The following is a 23,896-nucleotide window of genomic DNA, read 5'->3' as shown; positions in this document are numbered from 1 at the left end:
CAAACGTTGCGCTACAAGCGGCTTGCGAACATGCAAAAAATCACGCGAACAAACACGCAGCAAAAAACAAATCGTGTATTCGCACAAATTCGCGGCTTCCGAAAACGATCTCGCACGGATTCGCGCCCCGCAAATCGCGCGAAATTGCAGAAAAACGATTTTTGCAAAACTGAAAGCAATCAGCAGGTGCAAAAATTCTATCTTAACATTAGTAACCATTCACTCTAGTGCTTCCTGAGGGGCCCCTCCAGAGTTCAGTTGCCTATTTGCAACTATTCTATGACCCTGCTCTGACCCTCACAGCAGGATCATAGAATAGCTACAAGGAGGCCATAAAGGTCCTGTGGAAAAAAATTGCACTGCAACAGAAAGCAAATTACAGATAAGGAAGGAAGCAGGTGCCAGCCAGACTGGAAGTTTAAAAATCAGTGACACATTAATCAACCCCAAATTAATTCATGGCAGTTGAAGCAGGGCAGGTGTGCTTGCTTTTTTTCACCCCCATAATCTACAGTGATAAACCAACCAGAGGGTGGCAGTGAGGATGTACCAGAGGGTGGCATGGGTGTACCAGAGGGTGGCAGTGGTGAAACAGAGGGTGCTGTGAACCTGTGATGATGAACCAGACGTAGAAACAACATAGTCGCAGCCGTTGCGAGCCGAAAAGTAAGTTCGCAATTGCGAACTGGTAAACAAACCTCGCGAACTGGCAGAAATCCTTGCGAACACGAAAAAACACAAAAATCCGCAAATTTGCGAGAGTTCGCGGATTGCGAATCCGTAAATACGCAAGTTCGCGTAAGCCAGATTCGCAAAATCCGCCCATGCTTACTGACCACCTCTGCCTAATCTCCAACATATCTCTGTTCATTTGCTTTATTAACGCCAAACCTCATCTCATGATTTTCTGCCCATTTCACGAAAGAGTGCCCAACTATCCAAATTGATAGTGTTGCCGACTTCGGCCCTGCTACTGCACCTGAAAAGACACATGGGTGAGAAAGGAAAACTGCATATCACTTTTGCCCCTGCCTCTCCCTTTGATGTAATGCTTATAGCAATCCGACAACCAGCGCCCGAACCACCTAATTCTGTCTGCTCCCCACTCTGTCCGTGCAGCATCTGTGGCCACCCCTATTCTAAAATAATGAGTGTCAAATTCCCCAAGATCTTCACCCAACTGTTGCAGAGCTCTTTTCATAACCTGCAGTAGCTGCGCCAATGTCAGCCCTTGTCCTGACTTTCTGCGGAAAACTTCCCCAGATTCCCCTGTAGATTACCTTCAAAGTGTCCCCCCACCGAGCCGGGCATATCCTCGGATCCTTGCTGGCCCCCATTACCACCATTTTCCCTGCACCTCTCTGGTAAGTCTTCGAGCACCTGAGGAGAATGTGTACTGCCCTGCTTCCTTTGTCTTTCACCTCAACTTCCTCCCAATGAAGTCCTGCGATCCCTTTCTTCCCCAACAGTTCTGATACTCTGAAAGCCCCAAAATACAACCACAATATTAAAGCTGTAAATAAACCAGCTTCTTCCGGGCTGTAGCATATCCCCTGGAGCACTGCCAGTATCTTGGCTAACAGCCCATTGGACAATGGCCTCCTGACTCTCTGCCCCTTGCCCAACTCCCTGGCCCAGCCCTCGAGCATGCGCTTTCCCAATTCCCCTGTAGATGGCTCATAGCCCCACCACAGCTTGCTCATTAATGCAATCCCTGCCAGCTTTGCCGCAATGGTGACTCTAGCTAAACCCCTATTTATAATTGACATGATGTATTGTATGATGTCCTCCTCCCTTGCCCAGACTCCTGTTTGTCTCTGTGACCCTCCCTGCAGGAACTCCTGCCAAGCTTGGACGTAAGCCCTTCTTGTGGAAACTGCTAACGACCCTACCACCAATTGCAGCATCCTTTGTCTACTACAGAACACATCCCCGCCAGCACCGGTGTCTTGAGGATGTCCACCTCCCTGGCCAGCCCATTGAACGTCTCCCACTCCGAACAAGACAAAGCATCCGCGATGTCATTGTCCACAGCAGGGACGTGTCTCCCCCGAAACTGAATGTTCTGCTTCAAACAACTCAATATGAATACTCTCATCAACTTCAGGACCTGCTTATCCCTGGTTGACTGGCTGTTCACCACCTGCACCACTGACATGTTATCCACTCTGAAAATGACCTTCTTATGTACTAGGCTCCTCCCCATACTGTAACTGCCACAAACAAATGTAAGATCTCTAAAAAAGCAATACTCCTACCTCCATTCTTCCACTGTTGAGGCCACTCCTCTGCACACCACCTGCCCTGCTAGTACAGCCCGAACCCACAAGCTCCTGCTGTGTCCAAACATATCTGTACTTCCCAATCTGTTGGGCAGACATAGGAATCCCATTTAATTCCTCTTAGAATCTGCACCACATGCGTAGATCCTCTTTTGTCCCTGCTGACAGTGATGTGGAAATGTTAGTCCCGCCAGTGACCTGCCCAATCTCCTGCAAAAGATCCTTCCTGACCTGACCACCCTGCATGCAAAGTTCAGATGCCCTAACAGCACTTGTACTGTCCTCACCGTCCCCTTTTTCCTGGCCAAAATGTTGTCAATCAACAACCTTATTTGCAGTTTTTTGTCAGTCAATGGCCGTGCCTCCATGGCCACTGAATCCAATTCAATACCAAGAAATGACAACACCGTACTTGGACCTTGTGTCTTCTCTGGCACCAAAGGCACCCCTAGTGCCCCCATGAGCTCTTGAAAACTTGTCAACTGCTGCTGACAGTCCACTGAACCAGGCCGACCCACTAGGAAGAAGTCATCAAGTTAGTGTGTCACTGTTTCATTACCCGTTTTCCAGGAGAAGTAAGAACAAACTAAACTTCTAAAATAGGGCACATGACATCGAACATCACATAGGCAAAGCAATGTCCACAAAGACCTTCCCATCCAGCTGTATGTCTAGCAGCTGAAAGTCATCGGGGCATACTGGCAGCAGCAGGAATGCAGCATTAATGTTGCGCTTTGCCATCTCAGCACCTCTGGCAATCCTTTCCACCAATCTCTTGGCTATGTCCACTGACGAGTATGACACAGATGTTAGCTCTTAATCTATGAAATCATTCACTGACCCGCCTTGTGGCCATGACAGGTGCTGAATCAAGCGATACTGGCCTGGCTCTTTTTAGGGGACTACTCCCACCGGGGAAATGATAAAATCCTTAATCGGACATTCGTCATACGGACCCTCCATGTGCCCCTCCTCAATTTCCTTCCTTAATTTGTCCCAAACTACTGCTTTGTGTGCCGCTACTGACTTTAAGTTTTCTGCCAAACACGCTTACCGGGGGTCCCCGTAACCCAACCTAAAAACCCTCTCTTAACCCGTTACTCAACATCTGTAGATCTTGCTCCTCTGGATAATGTGTCAGCCAGGTATCCAAACACTCCTTGTTAATGGGTGTATGAGACTTTTGCCCATGTACCTCTGTGCTCTTCTTCTGCCTCTGCCACCCGCCCCATGTTGGATCTGCTGACCGTTGTAGCCACTGTGTTGCTGAAAGCCCTTCCCCCTTGTTGCCCCTGTCTTGTGTATCCTGTTCCGAAGCATTGCACCAGCGGATGCTTACCTGAGTATTTAGAGCATTTGTGTCACAATCTACAAAATTCCCTAGAGCAGGTCCCTTTGTTGTAATCCCAGCATGCCCCTGGCCCACTGCCGCGGCCTTTGTTGGGTAGCAACCGTCCCCTGGGTGGGGTGATTTTGAAAGGGCTGGTAAACTAACGGCAGCCCACTGGCCGTATAAGTGGTTTTCCCAAATTTGACTGCCCCCATGGTTTGCTGGTATAGGTCGGTGTCAATGTATCCCCATTTTGCCTCTAGGTCCCATTCTAGCCTGGCTCTGAATTCCTCGTCGTAATGCGACCAGGCATAGCCCTGTGAATTAAGTGTGTTTTCCTAACCACGTCCATTTACTTAAACAAGGACACACACCTGTTGGGGTACTTCTCACAGTTCACACTCGCTCAGAAAAGCTGCCGTCCAGTTTCAAATGTGCTCAGAAACTTGGCTGAAGCCAATGTATCAATAAGCTCATCTGCTCTTGGGATTGGATGGGCATCAGTCCTAGTGACTGCATTGAGACCCCTGTAGTCTACATAAAACCTCATCTCTCTATTACCACCCTGGGTGAAAGGTTTAGGTACCAAGACCACTGGACTAACCCAAGGGCTATCTGAGGGTTCAATAACTCCCAAATCCAACATCTTCTCGACTTCAGTCCTGATACAGTCCCTGACATGGTCAGGTTGCCTGTAAATGTTATTTTTAACAAGCAGACTGTCACCAGTGTCCACCTCATGAGTCCACCAGGTAGTCTGACTTGGAGTCAGAGAGAACAAATGCCTATACTGATTGAGCACTTGTCTACAATCAGCTTGCTGCTGAGCAGTGAGGCTGCCTGCCAAGGCTACACCATCACCTGGCCCATCATCAGGGTTCTGTGAGAGCAGGTCAGGGAGTGGATCACTCTCTTCCTGTCCCTCATCAGTAGCCATGAGCGAGCCCATGTCTGCCCTGTCAACATAAGGTTTCAGTCTGTTGACATGAGGCACCCTATGGAGGCTCCTGGTAGTTCCAAGGTATACCCGTTAGGTAACCTCTCCCTTCTGTTCAACAATGGTATGTGGGCCACTCCACTTGTCCTAGAGGGCTGCTGGGGCCACAGGCTACAAAACCCACACGTTCTGCCCTGGCTGGTAAACAGTCAGCACAGCCTTTTGGTCATGCCAGGCTTTCTGTAATACCTGGCTAGCCTCAAGGTTTTTGGTTGCCTTTTTCATGTACTCAGCCATCCTGGAGCGTAGACCAAGTACATAGTCCACTATGTTTAGGGGGTTTGAGAGGTAACACCCATCCCTCCTTCACCCGACACAATGGTCCTCTTACAGGATACCCAAACAGAAGTTCAAAAGGGCTGTAGCCAACCCCCTTCTGAGGAACCGCCCTGTATGCAAGTAAAAGGCAGGGTAGTAGGATGTCCCATCTCCACTTAAGCTTTTCTGGGAGACCCTTGATCATACCCTTTAAGGTTTTTTGAACCTTTCAACTAAACCATTGCATTGTGGGTGATTGGGTGTGGTGAATTTGTAATTCACTCTACACTCCTTCCACATTGCAGTCAGGTAACTAGACATAAGGTTTGTAACTCTCTCTGAAACTACCTTCTTAGGGAAACCCACTTTTGACAACACTCCCAAGAGGGCCCTTGCCACCACAGGGGCTGTAGTGGTCCTAAGGGGAATTGCTTCTGGGTACCTAGTGGCATGGTCCACCACCACCAGGATAAATATATGCCCAGAGGCTGTCTGAGGATCCATGGGACCAACAATATTGATCCCCACCCTTTCAAAGGGAACCACCACCACAGTTAGAGCTATCAGGGGGGCCTTTGTTGTACCACCTGCCTTACCACTGGCTTGAAATGTGACACAGGAGCGACAAAACTCCTTATGTCTTCAGACATATGGGGCCATTCAAAGTGAGGGACAAACTTATCCCAAGTCTTGTTTTGGCCCAGGTGACCTGCTAGGGGAATATCATGGGCTAGTGTCAATAGGGAGCCCCTGAATTTCAAAGGTATAACCAACCTCCTGGCTGCACCAGGCTTGGGGTCTCTACTCTCTGAGTACAGGAGTCCATCATTTCAATAAATCTTATGGGTACCACTAGCATTCCCAGCAGCCTCAGCAGCAGCCTGCTGTCTGAGGGTTTCAATAGAAGGGCAGCTTAGCTGCTCCTGACTCAGCTCTGCCCTGTAAGGACTCCCTGTCCCCAATAACTCAACCTGATCAGGCTCAAGCTCATCTGGGACAGTTCCTTCTTCAGGACTACAGTCATTTCCCTCAAGAGACTGATCTGTATTTTGAGTCAGGGGGAAGGCACTGCCTTAACCCTGCTGCTCCTTTTCTTGGAAGACACCTGGTTCATTCTTCCAGAATACAGGGCATGTTCAGTGTTAGACATTTTGGCCTGTGAACTAGCCACAGCAAACACATGTGCAGAGATACCTAAGATTTCTGCATGGGTCCTGAGCTCCACTTCAGCCCAGGCTGAAGTTTCCAAATCATTGCCAAGCAAGCATTCAACAGGGAGATCTGCACTTAGCACAAACTTCTTGAGGCCAGTTACCCCTCCCCAGGAGAAATTAACAACTGCCAGGGCATTGTTGGTCCTAACAGTCCTAACATTGCTAGCATTGGTCACTTGGTAAGTTTCACCAAGTATGAGTTAATCAGGAGCCACAAGGCCTTGCATCACAATTTTAACACTTGCCCCTGTGTCTCTGTAGGCCATTGCCTCTTTTCCATTTATCAAAGGCTGCTGTCTGTATTTGCCCAAGTTACTGGGACTCACAAAGGAGGACATATCCATGCCTCCATCACAGATCAGTACAGCCTGAGTTGGAACTCTGACTAGGCCAGAGTCCATCTCAGAACCCAGTGTTAACCCTACTACACCCTTATTCTGAGTACCACCGCCTGGAGCTGAACTAGGGGGAACAGTTGCCTTAGGGGCACTGGTGGCTGGAGTTGAGTCTTTAGGTCTAGTGCAATCACTAGTCCAATGGGTGTTCTGTTTACAGATTTTACACCATGGTTTCTTTTGGCCTTTCTTCTTGGAAGATTGAGATTCCCCCCAGTTGAAGATTTCTGGGGACCTTGAGAAGACTTCTGGCCTTTACCCTTTTCCCTACCCTTATTAGGCTCTTGCTTCTTCTGGTGACCACCTTGGTACTGAACTTTCTGCTTGACCCTGGTTCTGACCCATTTGTCTGCCTTCTTTCCCAATTCTTGGGGGAGAGGTCAGATCAGAGTCCGCCAGGTGCTGATGCAACAGCTGATTCTGACAATTATTAAGGAACCATTGCTAGATGAAATAAGTCCACAAATTGCCAAATCCCTGTACCTAAAATTCAGATATGGGGTCCTGCTTACGAACGAGAATGAATCCAAATGGGGTGACAATGTAAAGGACAAAGATTTTGACAAGTGCACTTTTTGTAAAGACCTGTATAATGCCAAAGAAAATTATATGCATATTTTATTTTTCTGCCCCGCTTATGAAAGTGCAAGGAAAAGATGGATTAAACCACTTTGTAACAACTTAAAATTGCGAAGTTGTCGGCAAGCCGAGCGTATACTAAGATCTGATACCAGGCAAATTGTGTTTTTTTGTATATCCAAATTTCTTTGCAATGTGTTGTACATTAGAGTTAAAAATGGACTGAGACTCTAGAAGCATTAACAAAAATTGTAATAATCGATTGGAACTGTTAGTCTTTTTCATAGTTTAATGAAGTGTGGTGCAACCTCCCACCAATCGCTGATGTTACTAGAAACCAGCGACATGGCCTATTATTAAGAATGAGCAGTGGTTTGAGATGGAATATCCTATGCCAGTGAGATCCAGTTTCCCACTTAAAAAAAAAAAAGAGGATAAAAAAAAAAGATATTTATTGTTTTATTAAATTAATTAATCTATTATTTTTTAAAAATTGTAAATAGATGATGAATTTGTGTGTACTGTGATGCCCCCTTCCAGTATATATATTCAGCAATGCAATCCCTAAGACCCTGATATTTATGTATATTATACATTTTTATGCACTTTTATGGTCTAAATCGACCGAGATAAAGTTAAATTGACTTGAATTGAATTAAGGATCTGCTCCCTCATAATTAAGTTGTACAATCCTGTATAATCACACACCTTACTGCCCAGTAACAAGCCCTCCAGAGGCTTAGTAGCACAATCAACATAGCCAACCTAGTTCTGAGTCTGAGCCTTTTGGGTATCTCTGATCTTTATCCTGTATTGTTCAGTGGTTAAGCCAAACCCTTCAATCAGAGCCCTCTTCAGGACTGTATAATCATCAGAATCCTCTTCTCTAACAGTGAGGAGCTTGTCTCTACCTTTGTCTGCAAAGGAGAGCCACAAGATGGCTACCCACTGCTCCTGCGGGACCTTCTGAACTTTGCAGGCCCTTTCCAGTGCAGTGATCCACTTGTGGATGTCATCTCCCCTATGGTAGGGAGGGACAAATGTATTTAAATTCCTATGGTCATGAGATTTTTCTCTACCACTAGGGAAGATGCTACCACCATGGGACTCTAGTCCCATCTTTTTTCTAGCTCCTTTAAGCACTAGGGACTCCCTTTCTAAGGCTACCTGCTGTTGCTTAATCCTCAGCTGGTGTCCCTCAATTCTCATCTGCCTTTCTGTCTTCTCCTGGGAGGTGTCCCTCCTATGAGAAGAGACAGGGGTCCCTACAGATACACAGAACTGGAGCGGCATTCCAACCCGTGCCGGATGCACAGCTTTAATTTCCGTTGTATTACACAAATGCCAACAACCACATCATTTTTCTCCAAGCTCTCCTATTTTGTCATTGTGATCAAAAATTTATAATTTCTTCATGTTTTTTGAGCAAATCACAAGAGACGCGCTTACATCTTCACTGAATTCTAAATGAAGCATCAATGCTATTCCAAGCCTTATCCTGCACCACAATAGTGTACGTAGGTGTTATCCACAAACATAAATCTTGTTTACCCAATGCATTTCGGGCCAAATGTCCGGCCCTTCGTCAGGGGTTTGTTTATCTTTCAAACTGTCAGTGCTATCGTCCTTTCAACTCATCTCTCACAAAACCAGAATCAATTTATTCCGGTTTTGTGAAGTCCTGGTGGTTTGTACCACTGGGCTCTGCCTCATCTGCTGCCCCATCCCCACTGCCTGACCCCTCAGGCTCTGAAGCCTTTCTAAGATCATCTAACGGTAGTACCTCCTTGAGGCATTTGGTATTGGCACTTTTGCCTGTCTTCAATTTCCTCCTAGTACACAAGGCCCTCAATTCTAGGAATGGGAATGTGTCATACTTGGATGCCTGTAACATACTGACATTAGGCAGGGACCCACTCGTTCCTGACTTTGAAGACATTACTAGTGAGGTGTGGTGTATGCATCTACCTACTCTAGTTGTACCTACTAAACTCTCTTGAGTTGTAGAAAGGGTGTGCTAAGCCCTTAACACATAACTCTAAGTTCAGTCAAACTTACTGTATTTAAGCTTATATTATATGTACCTCTGGTACCTTTAGTGGTTTTCAGTTAGTCAAGCATTTGAGATTATCTGGTAAAACAATGGCAAGCTGGAATCCCACACGCTGCACACCAATGTGAGAAGTTGGCCTGGCATATGCTGTCCACTATTCTAGTGGGCACCTTGCACCAGTCCAAACGACCCTTGTTGATGGTAGGTTAAAGACAACCTTTGTAGAAAGCTATCCTACTGGTAGCTGTGGAGAGCACCCTTCAGGCTAAGTCTTGGAGGAATGTAAAGCAGCTTGTGTTACCAGTCTATAATCTCGTGAATGACCAAATGAAAGGAGAACCACACCAGGTATATATATAAAATATATGTATTTATTCTAAACACATCCCACTAGTCTCTTTATGAAACTAAAGGCAAAAGTGCATATGGTAAACTTAATAGCACACCGTAAATTAGCACAATATACGTTGAGCCCTAGGGGCGTACCAAACCATATATTAAGAAAGTGGTATAAGAACCATGACTTGCATAGATACAAAGCCTAGAGCCTGTAGAACCGCTGAGGCCACCAGGAACCACCCGAGGTAGTGACACAGCTGCGAATCACCATTAACTTCTATGGGGAAAGTCGCGGTTGGAAATTTAAAGATAAAGGACACTTAGAGGAGGACTTTGAGCAACCCCCTTTAGACTTAAGGGGTTCTAGAGCCAACACCCATGGGAGCTCCAGAGTACTCGAGTTACCTCACCCAAGGAAGCCATGTGCATAGGTGTCTTTTTGTGTCTGGTTTCGTTGTCTCTTTCAATGGCGATTTGCTTCAAAGTGCTGCTGCCTAAGAAGTGGAAAGTGTCCGGTGTGATCCAAGCCTGGATCGAAGATGAGAAGAACCTGAAAGCAGAGGGGACAGAGTCTGGGTCACTAGCCAGTGACCAGGGGCACGATAATCGAATGCCCTCAGATGTTGGATAATTTCAGGTGAAAGAGGTGAAGCTTGACTCTTCAACCACAAGGACCAGGAGGCGTCAACAACGACCAGGAGCTGGATTCGAGCTGTCCCACGAAGGATGTTACGTGCTGCGGTTATGGGTGCCCGGATTGGACCCAACAATCCTTGGCAACAGCAACCCACGCAGGAATCAAAGAAATGCTTCGGTGCAGACCAGCAAGGTCTGAGGGCCTCACCACTTGGTGGGGAGTCAGGGCATGTCTGGTGCAACCAGGGAAGCCCAAGGAAAATCAGAAATGCCTTCACATGGACACACCAGTTGATAGACCAGGGATCGCAAAGGAACCTCAAGCGGAAATGCAAGAAGTGGGCTCACGGAACACTCGTGGAGTGTAGGCCCAAACTCTTACGTCCAGAGGGTGCTCGGGGCTTGGGCTACAAGTAACCCAAAGCACAACTTCAGGAGATGTTGAGAAGTCACTGCACTAGCAAATGTACACGGTGTCCAGGAGTTCAGGTTCCACATCACTCACGAGGGTTGAGGGTTGCAGCTTTGCTGGGGACTTGGGTCAGCCTCTGAGAAATCTGGAAATCCTCTGTTACAAATACTTTGTAGTCTGGTGGGAGCTTCAGAAATGCAGACAGGCAAGATGCTTCATTGGTGCCTGCTTGAGCAGGGGAGTCACTTCTGGACCCCAAGGGAGATTGTTCCGTCCTCTACTCTTTAGCAGAGCGTAGAAGTTCCAGGATTCAGTTTCAGAGTTTCATCCAGGTGTAATCCTGTTGCCAGGGGTCCCTTACTTATACTAAGAAAAGGGGTTGGACATACTCTGGGGATCCACCTATGAGCGGGTCTGCAAAGAAGGGTGGCTACACCCATTTCCTTTGTCCAGTTTCACGCCAGAGCAGGGGCTGGTAGTCCCTGCAACCGGTTTGAACTGGGCTATGCACAGGGACACCAAATGTGCCACCAGTGCTGACTTCAAAGCACTCTCAGAGTGCACCCACCCAGCCCCAATACACTAAAGCCTGTCTGAGAGGTGGTTACACCTCCCTGTGACAGGAAACCTATTGCCCAGGCCTCCCCTACCGGAGTTTCGATAAGCAGCAGGAGGCCAGACTCATGTCTGTGGCTGCAGCATCCATTTTGTGATGCCAGGGCTCTTTTAAACTATTACAGGTTAGACCAGTGTGTACATGTCTCTCCCTCTAGAACAGAGTTCTTCAAACTGTGGGGCGGGCCCCCCTAGGGAGGCACGACACCATCCTTGGGGGGGCGCGCACTCCTCTCTAATTTCACAACTACTCTCTAATTTCACCTTTGTTCCCTGTGGCAAGTCGAGGGAGGAGGGAGGGGAAATAGACGAGGCACGAAGTGCCCATGCTTTTATTATGTTTACCCTCCCAGGAGGGGGTTAATCCATTCAGCTTCAGCAAGGAGGCAGGAAGTCTCCTCTTCTAAACCGAAAACTGCCTTTCGAGGACATTTAGTTTAGGAAAAGGGGTCTGTGATGGTTTCTGATGATAGTCACAGAAGCCATGGTGACGTGGGAGGCGCTGCTTTAGGTGACTGAGCCCAGATGCAAATTATGGTTCCTGAAAAAATGGGAACAGCGCCAATTGCAAAAAGAAAACATTTAAAGTTGACACGGAGCCCGGCCCCCCTTTGAAATGAAGTGAATCCATACCAAGAGCCAAAATCGTAAAGAACAAAATCATCCAGAAATTGGGCAAAGTCACAACATTCAGACCATGAAACAGGACATATTGTTGCAGCCTCATTTTGACACATTTAAAGCAATTGATTTGTGGTGCTTGCCAATGGTCCCTTAACCCACATTCCTGATTGTCTGTCCCCAGAGGTGAAATACAGAAGCCTCATTAACATACAAATGGTCTTTTAAAGACCTGTGAAGTGCTTGGGTGCGGGTGTGTGTGTGTGCCCTGAAGCTGTCTCAGCCCGGGCACAGACAGGCAGGATGAGATGAAGAGGGTGATAGAGGGAGGTAGAGGGAGGGAGACAGAGGGAAGAAGGAACAAGCATTTGCAATGCAATAGGTCTCGCATTAGCAAAGTTTGAAGTTGTTGGTATTTTAAATGGCATTGTTTTTTATCTATTTGTTTTTAAAAGCGCCCGTGGTGCATTATTTATTATAGTTTTATGTAGCACTATGTTCTAACGTTGCATTAGGGGCGAATTAACACATTCCGTGCTGCTTGACTCCCGCACAATAGGAGCATCAGATGAGAGGCCACTATTTGAATGGGCACAATAACAAAGCTGTATTTAACTGCCTTGAGGACACCTCTATTTGGAGGGTTGCGGCTAAGTACTGTAACAATTCCCGCATCTCCATGATAGTCATTTTCCTGACAGTGGGAGGACGGTGCGCAGCCGGCCCTGCTAGGGTTCAAACTCACACTCTGCAGCCTGCGAGGACGTTTCTCCAGCAGATGTGTGAACCCGCTGAGTTACCTCCTACCACCATCATGCACTCTGGCAGAAGTTACGAGGGGTCAGCTGGGCTATAGCGCACACGAATCGCGATGACCTTGAGGCGCTTTCAGGCAAAGTCCCTTCTTAAAAGAGTGAGAAATGCTAAAGCAAGTCAAGGGTCCATGATAGTGCTGCAAGGTGTACATCTGACTTTTGAGGCAAGCTAGTCCAGATGCATTAGGGGTGAATTTACACATTCCGTGCTGCTTGACTCCCGCAGAATAGGAGCATCAGCTGAGAGGCCACCATTTGAATGGGCACAATAACAAAGCTGTATTTAACTGCCTTGAGGACACCTCTATTTGGAGAATACAGAGAGAGGGAGACAGAGAAAGGGAGACAGAAAGAGGGAGACAAAGAGAGGGAGAGGGAGACAGAAAGAGGGAGACAAAGAGAGGGAGAGGGGGGAAACAGAGGGAGAGGGAGGGAAACAGGGAAACAGACAGAGGGAGACAAAGAGAGAGAGAGGGAGAGAGACAGAGAAAGGGAGACAGACAGGGGGAGACAAGGAGAGGGAGAGAGACAGAGAAAGGGAGAGGGAGACAGAGAAAGGGAGAGAGAGGGTGACAGACAGAGGGAGGGAGGGCGGAGGACAACAGAGTGAGGAGGGCGACAGAGTGAGGAGGGTAGGAGAGAGAGGGAGACAGAGAGGGATAGGGAAGGAGAGAGAGGGAGACAGAGAGAGAGGGAGACAGAGAGAGAGGGAGACAGAGAGAGAGGGAGACAGAGAGAGAGGGAGAGACAGCGAGAGGGAGAGACAGAGAGAGAGAGGGAGTGAGACAGTCAGAGTGAGTGAGACAGGGAGGGAGAGAGAGGGAGTGAGACAGTCTGAGTGAGACAGAGGGAGGGAGAGAGGGAGAGAGATGGAGAGGGAGAGAGCGAGAGAGAGAGAGAGAGAGATGTGTGTATGCCTGGTCTGGTGGCTCAGTGGACGAAGGCGTCTGCTGCAGGGACCTCTGTTCAACCTCAGTTTTTTTGTTTTCTCTAGCCCCGCCTGCTCCTCCACTTACCCCGCTCCCACCGGTGCGGCCCTCGGACACAAACCACACTGTAAATTTGGCCCCCGAGAGAAAGTTTGTGACTACCCATGGTTTAACACATTTGAAACCCTACTCTGCCCTCAATAACATTCTGAGTTACTTCAAGTGTCTGGGAATGCACCTTGCATTCAGACAACTCGCTTCTCATTCTCAAAAATCCATCCACAGATTGAGCGTCTGTGACAAAAAACGGGCACACCCGTCACATTTATGTTGGTGGTGTTATCAATCAATGTCATGTGTAAAACAAAGCATCCTAGTAAAAACAATTTGCGCACATTTTATCTAGGAAAATGGTGGTTTGAACTATGTAATAATCTGTCATTTCAGCACACCCACTCACAAACCTGCACTTAACTAAACACTCTTATTATGTTGGACATTATATGCTGGATATGGCCCCGGATTTGGCGCGGCGGTAAATTATGTAGTGAACCAGATTCCAGAAATTTCTGTCAGGTTTTGGGGGGGCCCAACAGCTGAAAAAAGTGAGCTGGGGGGGCTCAACCTACAAAAGTTTGAAGACCTCTGCTCTAGAAGGATGAAATTCTACCCCCCGCCACCAGGACTGGTGGGGGGGGGGGGGTAGGATTCCAAAGTGTTTGACACCAAACACGACATGTTTCCATGCAGCCATTCCAAAGTACGCATTTACCGTGAGGTTATAATTAGGACTCCTGGTTTTATGGTATTTCTTTTTTGCCATTTCTGTCTGTATTTATCCATATTTATTTTTTGGGCATTTTTTCTGTATTTATCCACATTTATTTTTGCCACACGCAAAAGGCGCCGCTACAGCTAGTATTTTTCCGCATTTATTTAAATTGACAATGCACACCAGCGCCCGGTTGTTATTGGTCAACACAATACATTCACCTGAAAACTTTGCCATTGTAGTACAAGCACATGTGCATTTCAAGAGACTTTGCAGACATTGAGGCTCTTTCTGGGCTGTTAATGAAATGAAGACCACTGAAAACCCGTCCATTATTTGCTGATGATACTCGAATGGCCGAGAGATTCAAAGAAAGATTTCACAGTGTTGGCCATTATTGCTTCTGCGAACGCCAGTATGTCATTGCACTAATGTCTTTTTGTGGGATAGAGTGCATTAGATATTTCTTGGATTCTTCTTCTACAACCTTCATTGCATCATCAGAAGCTCCAACCAACATGAACACATCTTTGTAATCATTGAAATCCTGACTACACTGAACTTTCTTGAATGGGTCAAGGATTGTAACCTGTTTCCAAAAAGAGCTGTAACTCATTTACCCAGTTATGTTATGAGCTAGGACAGCATCCCACTTGTTTTTCAGTGCATCTTTAAAAGTAATCATCTCTTTTATTAGGGCATTTGCTTCTTTTGTGGTAACATTTGCAATAGGCTGGCGGTCATTGGGTCTTGCGTATGGTCTTGCTCCAATGCCACAGCCATGTCAACCTCTATGGCTGAATATATTTGGTGGGCATGTGTTTCTTCTGACTCGAGCTTCTTCTGAATGTTGATGATACCAGTGAGAGTTTTAACAATGCTGGGGCCGAGGAGTTTACGTAGGTGATCAATTTTGGATCCAGTGACTTCTTCATTGTTTACAAAAGCAAGGAAGTAGTGCCATATTTCCAAAAGTCTTACTGCTCCCTCATACAGCTGAACCATCGGATCACAACAACCGCCCTTGAATATCTCATTCCCCCGTCTACATTTCCTTGCGAATAAATGCGTTTTAAGTTTCGCTTATACTTAAATACTGCTCCAGCCTTTATAACAAAATCAAACATGTCCCGGTTCTCAGGCTGAAACAGAGCATAGGAAACAGCAGCATGTATAAGATGACATGGATCTTTTACATGGATGGAATTAATCCTCTGAGCAGCGCGCAAATCAGTTACTGCCTTTGTCATAAAGGGTGCAGAATCAGAACATATTGCAACAAGATCATGCCATGATTTACCCAACTTTTGAAGCACACTGCATACAATTAAGTCAATTTTAGCAGAATTACACTCATCAGAAACAGTGATGTCAACTAAGGCTGAGCGGCGACCCTCTTTTTCATCATCACAGTAATATGTGACCAATGTTCCAATGGCTGGATCATCATGCACCTCTGTGGTTTCGTCAATTGTTAAAGAGATAGGGACATTTGCTACAGCTTCACATATGTTTCTGAGTTGTGCTTCAAACACTTTGGGGAGATATTTTTCATACATTTGGCTAGATTTGCACGTTGTCCTTGCTGCAGGGCATGGCTGCCTAATCTGCTCTCCAATTGGACCATCAGTCTGGTGAAGTGGAACACCACCTTCACACAGAGCTTTCACAAACTTGTGCGGGATATCCGCAGCCTCTTCAATATTTTGGCGTGCACTAGTTGTGCATTGCTCCATGGTCATTTTCTCCATGCGGGCCTTCTTTATGACAGGGGAAGAAAGTCTCTCATGGGTTTTGCTGCTCAGGAGGGCTTTGATATTATCTGCTGCCCTGTTTTCAATGTCAACAGTTGTTTGACATGACTTGCAGGTGAACATTTTCATCCCTTTAAGGGATACGTCTTCAAATTCAGCATACTCCTGTACGTAATCATCTATGTCCTTGCGTTTACGGCCCATCTCTATAAATGTAAGGATTCAACAATTAAGCAGCCATTGGTTTGATGTTTAAAATACTGTATGTGACCATGACAAAACACTCAGTCATTATCTGCAGTGCGGAATTGGGTATGTAGGAATTCAAATCCATCAATGTTTCTCGTTGATCTTAGCTTGCACATTTTTAGTTCCAAATAGTTTCTTCTTTACCAAAATATGTTTACATATACCAATTGTTTCTTCATTGATATATTCACTCAATAAGTTGATTTATAGAGCTCAGCTAATCACCCGAGAGGGTGTCTAGGCACTTCCACAGTCTGATAGACTCATTTAAATAGCCAGGTCTTAAGATCATTTTGAAAGTCCAGAATAGATGGGGCGATCTGGAGCTGGAGTGGGAGGTTGTTCCACGTCTTCGCTGTGAGATAGGAAGAGAAGTATCCTCCACTTGTGCTTCTGCTGATGCGGAGAGTGTGGGCGAGCGAGATGGAGGAGATGGTGACGTGCTATGTAATCTGCCCTCTGCAATCTTTTTTGATATGGGTAATCTATCTGTCATATCACAAAAATAAATGATGCAAAAGGACATCATGGCCAAACTATGAAAAAGAATAACTTTTGAGATTGGCCCCTTAGGGCAGAAATACTCACAATAGTGGTTGCCTTATTGTTCCGGATTTCCTCTGAGTTAAAAAAGCTTTATTTAAGGTTTCAAATTCTATTTTTTCCAGTGGGGAGACAGAGTTAGATAAATTGTGGTTTTTTTAAACTTGTTTTATGATGTGCTATTGCTCTGAAGAGTTAGCCTCACGTGGGTGTACACCATACTGACATAAAACTAGACATTTTATCGACCTGATAAGGATGAAAGGCCGAGTGGGCCCACCGGATTCAAACTGACAACCTCTCTTTTAAACAGTGTGCAAATAATTACATGGAAGTGTAAAGGTAAAATGGGCACCTCAAGGAAGTATTGAACCCTAAACTTAGCAGGCTTACCTTAATAAGTGTTAAACAGGAAGTGACGTCAGGACCTCACGGTACAAAAGGGGGTGGTGATGGACGGAGTATCAGAACCAATCAAACACTCACACCCAGTCAAAAGATCTGGGTTTGATCCATCACCGTTCTTTAGCCCACTCTGCCACCCCAGTTCAGACATGGCTATATGCAAATCAGTCTGATCCTGTGCCTCATGGGAACAGTCCAGCCCGAACTGCCAAGCCATGCCTTCCCTGGACCGGAAACAAGCTTCTGAGGACCGGTTTCTGGCATTCCAGCCGTCTTCAGCCCGGCTTGCTTGAATCCAGTGGCAAAGTGAGCAAGGGACTCACGTCTGAGCATACCCTGCCACACTTATGGCGGCCAAAGCGGTACAAAAGGGGGTGGTGATGGACGGAGCATCAGAACCAATCAAACACTCGCACCCAGTCAAAAGATCTGGGTTTGATCCATCACCGTTCTTTAGCCCACTCTGCCACCCCAGTTCAGACATGGCTATATGCAAATCAGTCAGACCCTGTGCCTCATGGGAACAGTCCAGCCCGAAATGCCAAGCCATGCCTTCCCTGGACCGGAAACAAGCTTCCGAGGACCGGTTTCTGGCATTCCAGCCGTCTTCAGCCCGGCTTGCTTGAATCCAGTGGCAAAGTGAGCAAGGGACTCACATCTGAGCATACCCTGCCACACTTATGGCGGCCAAAGCGGTACAAAAGGGGGTGGTGATGGATTGAGCATCAGAACCAATCAAACACTCACACCCAGTCAAAAGATATGGGTTTGATCCATCACCGTTTTTGCATTGTCACCCCGAGTGGGACGGGTATGCTCAGACGTGAGTCCCGTGCTCTCCATGCCACTGGAATCAAGCTATCCAGGCTGAAGAGGGCTGAAAGCCCGAAACCGGTCCTTGGATTCTTGTTTCCAGTCCAGGGAGAACCTGGCTTGGCAGTTCGGGCTGGACTGTTCCCATGGGGCACAGGGTCAAGACTGATTTGCATATGGCGGGGTTCAAACTGGAATGGCATGGTGAGCAAAAAAACGATGGATTTAGGCCCAGATCTCTGTACTGGGGTGAATGCATGACATTGTTTTGCATTCTGTCCATCACCTGTTGTTTTTGCATTGTCACCCCGAGTGGGACGGGTATGCTCAGACGTGAGTCCCGTGCTCTCCATGCCACTGGAATCAAGCTGTCCAGGCTGAAGAGGGCTGAAAGCCCGAAACCGGTCCTTGGATGCTTGTTTCCAGTCCAGGGAGAACCTGGCTTGGCAGTTCGTGCTGGACTGTTCCCATGGATCCGCTCTGTCCGGCTGTGTTCAAAGACCTAGCTGGGTATGACATCTCACCGCTATGTTCTTTGATCAATACGTCGCTTACATTCGGCGTAGTTCCACACAAGTGGAAACAGGCCATGGTCCGGCCTATTCTCAAGAAACCTAACCTGGATGGTAGCAAGCCCGAAAGTTATCGGCCAATTTCACTCCTGCCGTGGCCTGCCAAGGTGACTGAGACGCATGTCAACGCGGTCCTCTCGGAACATCTACACCAAGCCGATATCCTTGATATGACGCAGAATGGGTTTCGGGCGGGTCATAGCACGGAGACGGCTCTACTGTATATGGTGGAGCATTTGCGCTCCGTGCTCGATGCGGGTCAAACGGCGGCGCTGGTGCTATTGGATCTGAGCGCCGCCTTTGACACCGTATCGCACCCCATCCTTCTGCGTCGTTTAGAGGAGGCTGGTGTCACCGGCATCGCTCTCCAATGGTTCCGGTCTTTTTTAGCCAATCGGACCTTTAGCGTGACCGTCCCACCGTATCAGTCCAAATACCATCCGTTGGATCTGGGGGTCCCCCAAGGCTCCTCGCTGAGTCCTACGTTGTTTAATCTATACGTAAGGCCGCTGGCTGAGGTTGTCCGGCAATGGGGTATGACAATGGTGTCATACGCCGATGATACCCAGCTAGCGGTCACGATCAGCGGGGATGCCTCTGTGGATGCACCCAGATTCCAACAAGGACTGCGGGCGGTCGCTGGCTGGATGACGTCCAACTGTCTCCAGCTGAACGCTAGTAAGACCGAGGTCATGATTTTTGGCAAACAACCGGAACTTTGGGGAGGGAGATGGTGGCCAGGGGATTTGGGTCTTACACCTACCTCAGTCTATGAGCTTAAAAACCTCGGGGTATGGTTGGATCCTTCCCTTACGTTTGCCTGTCATACCAAACGTACGGCGGCCTGTTGTTTTGGCATTCTACGGGGGCTCCGTCCTGTGCTTAGGTTTTTTGATGCCACCACCAGGCAACTCGTGATCCAAGCCACTGTCATCTCTAGGCTGGATTATGCGAGCTCCCTATTGGCAGGCCTGAACCAGGCAGAAATTGGACGCCTGCAGCGGATCCAGAATGCCGCAGCTAGATCGGTGGTAGGGTTACCTAGATCGTGCCCCACTTCCAGTACCCTGCGCTCGCTGCACTGGCTCCCGGTGGCTCAGCGGATTCAGTTCAAGGTCCTCTGTGTTGCCTATAAAATACTCAAGGGGTCTTCGGCCATGATTCTCTCCAAACTTCTGGTTCATTATATTCCAGCGCGAGCTTTAAGATCTGCTGATTTAGAACTGGCTGTGGTTCCTCGTTTTAAGCGGAGTAGAGCTGGCGGACGTTCCTTCCAAGTCCGTGCGGCGGTGCTTTGGAACTCCCTTCCCCCGGCGATTCGCGCCCTTAGGGACCTGTTTTCCTTTCGCCGTGCTGTGAAAACCTTCTTGTTCCCTTAGTTTTAAATTTTTCTGTTTGTTGTCACGTTTTGTTGTGCTGCTACCTTGTTGGGCGCCAGGACGCTCCTTCGCTGGAGCATCTGTGCGCCTAATAAAAGCGCATAACATAACATAACATAACATGGGGCACAGGGTCAAGACTGAGTTGCATATGGCTGGGTTCAAACTGGAATGGCATGGTGAGCAAAAAAAACTGTGGATTTAAGCCCAGATCTCTGTACTGGGGTGAAAGTATGACATTGTTCTGCATTCTGTCCATTAATTGTTGTTTTTGCATTTGTCACCCCGAGTGGGACGGGTATGCTCAGACGTGAGTCCCGTGCTCTCCATGCCACTGGAATCAAGCTATCCAGGCTGAAGAGGGCTGAAAGCCCGAAACCGGTCCTTGGATGCTTGTTTCCAGTCCAGGGAGAACCTGGCTTGGCAGTTCGGGCTGGACTGTTCCCATGGGGCACAGGCTCAAGACTGATTTGCATATGGCGGGGTTCAAACTGGAATGGCATGGTGAGCAAAAAAACGATGGATTTAGGCCCAGATCTCTGTACTGGGGTGAATGTATGACATTGTTCTGCATTCTGTCCATCACCTGTTGTTTTTGCATTGTCAGGACCTTGCAGGAGAGTGCAACTCACTGAAAGCAAGACACACAAAGGTTTTAAATGGTGGCATTAGCTATTGTTGTTCGCCTGCATTCTGAGTTCAGTGAAAGTTTAAACCTTGGACTACAAGCAGACAATAAACATAGCGCTTACATTTACTACCAAGAACAGAAACAGTTTTTCTTACTCTTTCTGTGTTTTTCAAGGAAAGTAAAGTTACTTTCTAGTATGTCAGGCTTCCCTTGATGGAAATGTATTTATGAATGTTTTCTTCTGCATCAATTTGCAGTACATGATGTCTAGCGCCAAAAAATAAATTCCGTTGTCCTGGCTAAAAAGAATAAAATACTACCGGAAACCAAAATTAAAACACTACTTACTAGTTCCAAGATGTAATTGGCTTCTAATAGAATTTACTCCATAGTAGTTCTCGAGAGGTACACATAATGTAAATAGGTCAGTGGGTTACTTCTTTTGTCAGAGAGACCCTATTGTTACTTGCAGTTAATAAGAAAAAATATTAACATGGAACAGTGAGCTATTAACTGTCATGTAAGAGCTGTATGCAAATTGCAAGATATAAGTTAGAGCGTTATGGTTTTTCTTCCAGTCTTTGATTATTCTAATGTGGCAAAAAAGGGTTCATTTGGGTAATAATTAATTCTGATTATTAAAGAGACTCCCGAACCATGGTATTAAGTTTTAAATTCTGAGTTTGTTTCTCCAGACCAATCACTATTACACGATACTGCCTACTAGTATGGTTGTCATGTAACTCCTACACCTTGTAGTCCTTTGTTGCAAACTAGGATGATTTGCCTTTCATGTTTGAACTACTCCTGTGGAAAAAGGGAGGAGAATTGCTGATGACAGAAACTCCATGGCTGGGAGACAAATGGCTTGCAATTCCACTTTTAAGGATATTTAGGACATTCTATGATTAGAAATGCATCCCACTTTGTGAATGTCTTTTAATTTCAATAACTCATATTAAAACTTAAATAAACATGTGTACCCATAGGTTAAATTAAATAACGTAATAAGCAGTAACCGTTTAGTAAAATGGGAAACAAATGCTAAAATCAGGATATTTTGCTCTTTCTGCCACACTTCTGACTCCGCCCACTGACCCAATCCACCCTCTGAATCTCTGCCCACAGTTCCCCTACTTTTTTCCCCCACTTCGACCACTGGTGTGACGAGAGCATTAAACTGCATCTCGACCTTGGAAGACCAGTGATGTCTACATACTGGCCTTTGCTGGGCTGAATTTCCCTTTAATCAGTTCTCATCATACATGCAGCAACCAGTGACAAAACTGCTCGTGTGTAGTTAAGCCATGTAAACAGCTCCTGCTACAAATCTGCAGGCCACGACTTTCTCGGCAAGATGCTGGTGAGGGTGTGAAGTGCCTGCCTTATGGCAGATAATTAGCGCTACATGTGCCTCTGGAAATTAATGAGAACTCGGAAAAAATGTGCCTTTGTAAGCATGCTGCAAAGGCATGTCACGGGGAAGCCTGGAAAATATTTCATTCTGGGGCAGGTTAGAATAAAGGGAAAAAGTTATGAGGGTGATGCCGGAGCTGTGTTAAGGCAGGTGGGGTGAGACGTCAGCCCAAATCCAAGACCACAAATCTTGTACATTCTCATCCCTGACTGCAGAGGGAGGACGTTTAAAGCAGCAGGGAGGCTTTTCATGGGTGAAGAGGGATCTCTGAAGGGCTAACAGCTGAGGGAGACACTCTGCATCCCAGAGGGACAGAATCACGGCTCTTGAGTCAGTCCGACCCCTATCCCGCTCACCCCCCCCCCCCCCCCCGTTCGTTAACCTCATGCTAAGTAGGCAATCAATCTCATGGAATGGCGCGACAGCGGGCCCTTTCACTCCACCACCGCTCTAAACTATTAAGCTTTTCTGTTCTTGTGACACTGCAGGCTCCGAGCCTTAATAATACTATCGGACACATTTGAGGTTTCAAAAACGTACATTCAAACAAGCCTTCAACAGAGGTTTCACACGTTATACACACTACAAATGTCTGAAAGTTGCTATGAGTTTTCCTTCTTTTTTTTTACTAGGGCTTTAATTATGTGCTTTTTCTAAATTTTACGGTGCGAGATTCAGAGCTGCTGATTAGTTTTGCAGTTGACTGAAAATGTCCATCCAGCTCGGCAACATATGTTATCAAACTTAAATAAATCATTGCAAAACACGTGGCATAAAAGGAACGAACTCACCAGTCTGGCTTCCGTGGCGCAAGGTTAGCCAAGTCCTGATAGTATGGGACACAAGGCACCCTGTGGCAGTCACACACAGTAATAAAAAAAATCAACGACAACAACCCCCACCTCCCTCTCACCCACATGACGACGGAGAATACGATCTTCTGCTGCTGCCGGGGTATACGGGGTGCAGGGGAAATCCACTTACCGTGCCAGTAGAAACGGCGGCGGGCTGGTGCAGGGCTTGAGTGGCGGAGCCCTGGAGATGCCGAAAGTCAAGAGAAGGGCCGGTGCAGGTAGAAAAGCTGATGGTGGCAGGAAGGCGTCGTCAAACCGGGCAGGGAAAGAAGAAATACAGTCAGGTGAGCCCCCAAATAAAGGGAAAAGGGTATGAGGGTGAGACCGGAGGTGTTGGCACGCCCACACACATACGCTTGATTCTGACCAGGATTGGCTCAGGGGAATGGTCGTCCCTGAAAGACCCTGTGCCTATAGGTCCACATGAGGGCGCTAAAAGACCCTGATTGGAAGGGATTAAAATGAATTTCAAGGGGCATGCAAAAAAAACAGCATGCAGCTGCAGCGCGGCAACATTTGCCAGTGTTTTGCAGTTTCTAAATATAAATACAAAGGAAATATCAATTTCCGTCTGTATTTATATGTAAATATCCATAAAAACAGAAAACCGGGAGCCCTAGTTATAATGCACTTAAGAGTATATGGTCTGGCTACATCACAGAACAGCCTCAGAGAATAGGCTCCTAAAGCTGCAGAGGGGCCCAGCTCATGCATGGGCACCCTCTCACACAAAACCAAGCACTCTGCCTTCAGGATTGATATGGCCTGCCATAGGAGTGACTGATAGGTGTATATGTGTCTGTGATTAAAGGTAGGTATAGGTAACCTATATCTTAGTAAGGGGTGCATGCACCACCTTACCCAGGCTGCAGTAGCAGTCCTGTGGTGTCAATTTGGAAGGCTTCCCATGGGTGGCATAATACATGCTGCAGCCCCTGGTAGGCCTCTGCGGTACCTATGCCCTGAGTACCTGATGTACCATATACTAGGGACACACAAGGGTACCCCAGTAACCAAACTGGAGTGTACCTA

The sequence above is a fragment of the Lissotriton helveticus genome, chromosome 8 (assembly GCF_964261635.1).
Source record: "Lissotriton helveticus chromosome 8, aLisHel1.1, whole genome shotgun sequence".
Lineage (NCBI taxonomy): Eukaryota > Metazoa > Chordata > Amphibia > Caudata > Salamandridae > Lissotriton > Lissotriton helveticus.
Note: the sequence above shows the minus strand (reverse complement) of the source record.